Here is a 6,163-nt window from a genome sequence, read left to right as displayed (position 1 = left end):
CATAGAAAACAGTGCAGCTTATCTTTAGTGCTAAACCTTCATGTAAGCAGAATAAATATTTGCCTATGAAATGGGATTTCAAAGACAAAGAAAATACCTGTAAGAAAATAATTTTTCATTGAAGTGTACTTATGCAGTAAAAAGATATTTCATGTTGGATTTGGAGTCAGCAAGTATTCCCCCAACCTTGTCCTTCCTTGGACTCTTCCTACTGGGTCTGAGCTGAATCATCATCTGCTACAGAGTGGGAATAAGGTGTCCCAGGCAGTCTCTATAACTTTGAAAGTCCCTAAACCTCAGGGTAGCTCTAGGAAAAATTACTTATATTAGCCCCCCTCCTTTCTGAACAATAGAGCAGAAATTAATGCCTATTGTTTGCTTCTGAAGGGCAAAAGAGCAGAATGGAGGCAATGTGTTGACAAAGTCTCTGAGAAAGGAAAGGAATTCCAAGGAAATAACAGCCACAAATGGAACCATTTGTAACTTCCTACAAGAAAATGGTTGTTAAAGGAGTGTTGAGTTAGTTCTTAATGGATTACTGTGCTCTTCCACTGTTAAGCCAAATTTTGCCTTGTTGTGATTCTCTGTGTATTTGAGTATAATTGTTCTACATTGGGTACATAATCCCTTTTTGCTAGGGGTTTGGGAAGTTAATTGGCTTTCTGGAGAGAAAATATTCCGAAATTCTGTTGAGGAATGGCCCAAATGGCTTTCTGTTCTCCTGGCACAATATGCCCATCCCACCCAGGCTCACTTACGTCTACCAGATAAGGCCAAATTTACCTCCTTTCATTAGGTTTACTCTGATTATCTATAATATTGCAGTTGTTATATACTTTCTGGTTCTGCACACTTTGCTTTATATCAGTTCATACAGGTCTTCTCAGATTTTTTTTTCTGAAATCATACCCTTTATATCTTTTTACAGCTTCATAGTATTGCATCACATACATTTACCATAACTTGTTCAGCCATTCCCCAGTTGATAGGATTATTTTCCCCAAGTCCCCTTTTGGCATTTGTCATTTTCCATTGTTGCTATCTTATCCAATTTTTAAGGTCATTTCATAGGGGTTTGAGATTGCTTTAAGTTGCATTTCTTTCTTTATTAGATATTTTGAATGTTTCTATATAGCTTTTGATATCTTGGATTTCTTCCTATGAAAATTGTCTATTCATCCCTTTTGACCATTTATCAATTGGGGATTGGCTGTTATTTTCATAAATTTGATTTAGCTCATCCTTGGAGATTTGGGAGAAACGAATTTCAGTTGAATGTTAAGGTGGAAGACGAGAAAGCTGATGGTGAATTCCTCAATTTACTTCATTAACTATGAGGTGAAGTCCTCAGTTGAGAGGTTGAGAAGAGGCGTCTATAGGAGAAATGGAGACAGTTTAGGGAGAAAAGAGAAAGGAAAATGGCCAAGAGTCAGAAAATACACTTAGAAAAATAGTTTGAAAAATAAATCAAGGAAGAAAACGTATTTTGCCATGAAAAAAGTGAGGACATAGTGATGAGTAGATAATAGGAATTTGTTATGTTCCCAGAAGTATGACTTCTTTTAAATTTTTTTTTCTATGAACTTAACACTCACCAGATACATGAACATGACAATTCCACTCTTGGACTCTTCTTCATATCCTTTAGTTCAATGGCCATCAGGACTTTGGTGAGGAACCTCTATAGGTGAGAAATTCTTTATACCAGTATTGCTCCATTTTGCCTAGGATGCTAAGCCCTTAAGTAACTTACCAGGATAATACAGCCTGATAAGTGTCAGAAGTGGGACTCAAAACCAGGCCAGCTTTGCATCTACTATGCCACATTACCTCTGTAGTATTTATTTGGCCACTGTTCCCCACAAAGACCATCTCCTACATCATAGAGGGGTTGGAGGAAGAAAGGTCCACCCAAATAGCTCCAGTCAAGCTTTACTTTTTCTGTTCTCTGGTCTCTCATGTTCCCAGGAATCTTCACCACCTGTAAGGTTTTCTGTTAGCCTTCAGATGGTAAATCTCAGAAGGAATTGTTGTCCTCACACCCAGCAGATGAAGTGTCTGAGGCTTTGTGCTTGAGGTTGTAGTTAGGATAGGGAAGCAAGAATAAGGGAGAAGGCAGTTGTCAATTGTGAGCCTGCAGAAGCACCTCTGGCTCATGGGTCATGTGTTCCCCAATTACAGTGCAGAATTTGTAATATCAGGATATTTGTTGCATTTCATTTGTCTAACTGAATAGTGACACTGGCAGTTTGGGTGCCCAGGATGGTGGCTGCTACTATGTTCAGGAATAACTATCCTAATACTGGACTCATTCACTGTGTTACCCTTTAACAATCAGTAGACACAATTTAAGAGCAAAGATATTTCTCTGAATGGCATAGCAAGAAGAATAGTTTCTTTTTTTTTTTTTTTTTTCCTGAAGCTGGGGTTAAGTGACTTGCCCAGGGTCACACAGCTAGGAAGTGTTAAGTATCTGAGACCACATTTGAACTCAGGTCCTCCCGAATTCAAGGCTGGTGCTCTATCCACTGTGCCACCTGGCTGCCCCCAAGAAGAATAGTTTCAATTCCCTCTACATCCAGAGAGAGAACTAGGGAGACTGAATGAAGATTGAAGGATACTATTTTCACCTTATTTTGCTGTTTTTTGTTATTGTTTTTCTCATGGTTTTTCCCTTATGTACTGATTTTCTTTTCCCAATAGGACTCGTATGGAAATATCTTAAAATTGATCGTACATGTATAACCTATATCACTTGTCTTGGGCAGGGGAGATAAGGGAAGAAGTAAGAAAAAATGGAACTCAAAATCTTAGAAAAATGAATGTTGAAAACATTTTTACTTGTAATTGAAAAAATAATATACCTGTAGTAGTTGCTGCCAAAAAAGAGAGAAGAGTAGTTTCAAAGCATTTTCCCCAACACAATGGGGACAATCTTCCACAAATAGACACAGAAGAAAAAAATGTGAGCACAGATACAAATATATTGGTAATGAAGCATTTGTTTAAGGAACATGCTGAAGAAGATAACTCACAACTCCAGAATTACCGAATTTCATTGTCTTCTATTTTCTTTCTCCAGAAGGTCCTGATGACCAGTCACCTTGAGGGATGGTGTCTATGAATCCTGTTGGTCTCATCACTGGGTGGCTAAGCTACTCATAGGGAGCAATGGTCACTGGAGTCATTGTATTCAAATTTTTTTTAAAGCCCAAGTTATTATTATTATTTTTTCATCTGAACAATAGAATTAGTTCTTGTGGTCTTGCTCACTTTTCTCAGAATCAGTTCATACATGTCTTTTATTTCTTTTATCACCATAACATTCTATTACCTTCATATCCCAAAATTTGTTTAGCATTCCCCAAATGATGGGCACCAACTTTTTTTTTATAGGACCTTACTGATATGGCTGATATAGACACCAGATGATGGTAGGCACCCAACGTTCAAGTCTGGTCATGTGAAGAATTCATAATAGCCATTCTCTTTGGCAAAAGACAGGTTAATTTAGGGAAGAGATTACAGAGAAAATGAAGGGATGCCATAGGTACCGAAATAGTAAATATGAAATAGAGTTGGGAGAGCATACAAAAAGAGTTTTAATAATTAATGATGGAAAGGGCAAGTTTCTAGTGGAACTTGGCATTTACTGAGAAAGGTATGCCCCATGAAGTTGGGGCATGCTCTAAGCTGGCAGGCTGAATCTCCAAAGGGACTTAGCATCCCAAAAGAGTTAGCTAGCTATAAAGAGAAGTGGGGTTGGGAAGCATAGTGGAGTGAGGAGAGATACCACCAGGTATGGAGGAGGGGTAAGGAGAAAGACACCGTGAGACACTTTTTCTATATAAAAAAATAGCACCAAATCCTTTGGATAATTATTGCTTTATAGTATAATTTGATTTCTAATATGCCTACTCCATTGTCTTCTTATTTTTTCCCATGATATCCCTAGAGCTTTTTGATCATATGTACCTCCATATGAAATTTAGTAGAATTTTGAAAGTTTAATTGGTATAGGGTGAAATCTGTAGCTTGTTTAATGTAATGATGTTATTTTCATTAGATGACCTTGACTCATGAAAAGCTATGTAACTCAGTGAATAAAGAGCTAGCTTTAAAGGTCGGAAGACCTAGCCAGACTCAAGTCCTTCTTCTGAAACACATTGGCTGTGTGATTCTGAACAAGTCACTGAAATTCTCAGGGCCCTAGGCAACTCACTAAAAATTTAAGTTTCAGAAAAGCTAGCTGACATGGAAGGAGTTTCCTCCTTGAGGATTTCTGTATAACAATGAATCACAGGTCTGGTCTCTAATCTATCCCCAGCACGTCTCATTCTTGAACAATTTATTTGTCTAAAATTATTTGATTATTTTTAAAGCAGATTTTCATGTTATATTCATATGATTTCTGAGTATGGCTTTGTAGGCAGACTCCCCCATATTTTATAAATTCTGTGGTTGTTTGAAATGGAATTGCTTTTTCTATCTCTGCTGAGTTTCGTTGCTAAAATACAGAAAGATGGACAATTTTTGTGGCTTTGTTTTATATAATGCTATTTTACTGAAGATTTTGCTTAATTTTTGTGCTATTTTTGTTTACTTTAGGGTTCCCTAAAATATGCTTCAAGTGCATCAACTGTAAAAAGTGATCATTTTGTTTCTTTAATTATTGGTATTCTTTATTTCCACCCCCCCCTTTTAAATTGCTACACCCAGTATTTCTATTACTCTAGTGTTAGGAATAAATATCTTTGCTTTATCCTTAGTCTTATTAGAAAGGCCTCTTGTGCTTTCTCATGACAGACTAAGCTTTTGAGAAAATATATCATTCTTTTATGTAAAAAAAAATGAGGAAGTAAAATAGACACTAGGAGTGGTAATTAGATTTAGGAGAGCAACAGAGTTCAATTGATACAAAGAATTTATATCATAGATATCCATGACAGTTTATAAAGGTTTGTTATTTTATTTTATGAGCAATTAATAAGGGGAAAGATAAGTTCCCTAGTGGAACTCACAATTAACCAGGAGAAGTAATTAAAGTGAAGATGCCATGAGGTGGGAAGGATACCTCAAGGGGGGCTAGTCCAGAAAAGGAATTAGCAAAGATCTACAGCTTGAACAGATTTTTTTTTATTAAGGAAATATAATCTCGGTGTTTGACACAGTTAATTGGAAAATCTCTAGGAAGGAGGGAGAAATAAAAGCAAGAACAAAGTTGTATATTGAGATTTTGAGACTGCCTAAAAAAGGTAGTCTGGGAAAACTTGGTTCCCATCAGGTTTGTTTCAAAGGTTGTTTAAAGATGCTAAATCTAAGTCTAAATCTAAGAATCTGGTGTTCTAGACACTGAAAAACGAAATGAGCTATGTAAGAGTTTTGAGACAATAGAGGCTGAATGAGAACAATTTCAGCTTCTCATTCTATATAAGCTGGGAGAATTGACCTGTTTATGATTCTCCTTTTAACAATTCCTGAGAATAATCTAGTTGAGGGTTCATATCAGAAAGTATATGAATAAAGGCTGAATTCCTTTAATTAATAGAATCAACAGTATTTATCTAGAAGTGAATCCAAGATGGTGGAGAAAAAGCAGGATGTTGCCAAGCTCTCTTCAATTTACCTCAGAAAAATGATTGACTTAACTCTTGGAAGCAATGCAATGATCTAAGACAATTCCAAAAGACTCATGATGGTAAATTCTACCTACCTCCAGAGAAAAGAGTGATGGAGTCTGGATGCAGAGATAAAAGCTTAGTATATATATTTCATAGGTTTTTTTTCTTTTTGTCTGTTTCTTCTATGTCAATATGCCTAACATGGTAATATGTTTTATATAATTTCACATATATAGCCTATATCAAGTTCCTTACTATCTTAGGGAGGGGGAAAGGGAGGGGAAAAGGGAGGAAGAAACTTCAGAATTCATCATTTAATTAAAATGACTGAAAAGTTGTCTTTACATGTAATTAAAAAAATACTATCAATACAGTACCTAATATTAAGATAGACAAGTAATTATTGATATAATTTCATGTTTTCTAGTTTTTTATATTATTGTGGCTTATTATATTTTTCATTTTTCTTAATATTGAACCTGATCAGAATTCCTAGTATAAATGTAATCTGATCAGAGTAAAAATCTTTGTAATGTGTTCTG

Source organism: Sminthopsis crassicaudata, chromosome X (genome assembly GCF_048593235.1).
Source record: "Sminthopsis crassicaudata isolate SCR6 chromosome X, ASM4859323v1, whole genome shotgun sequence".
Taxonomy (NCBI): domain Eukaryota; kingdom Metazoa; phylum Chordata; class Mammalia; order Dasyuromorphia; family Dasyuridae; genus Sminthopsis; species Sminthopsis crassicaudata.
This window is presented reverse-complemented; position numbering follows the sequence as displayed.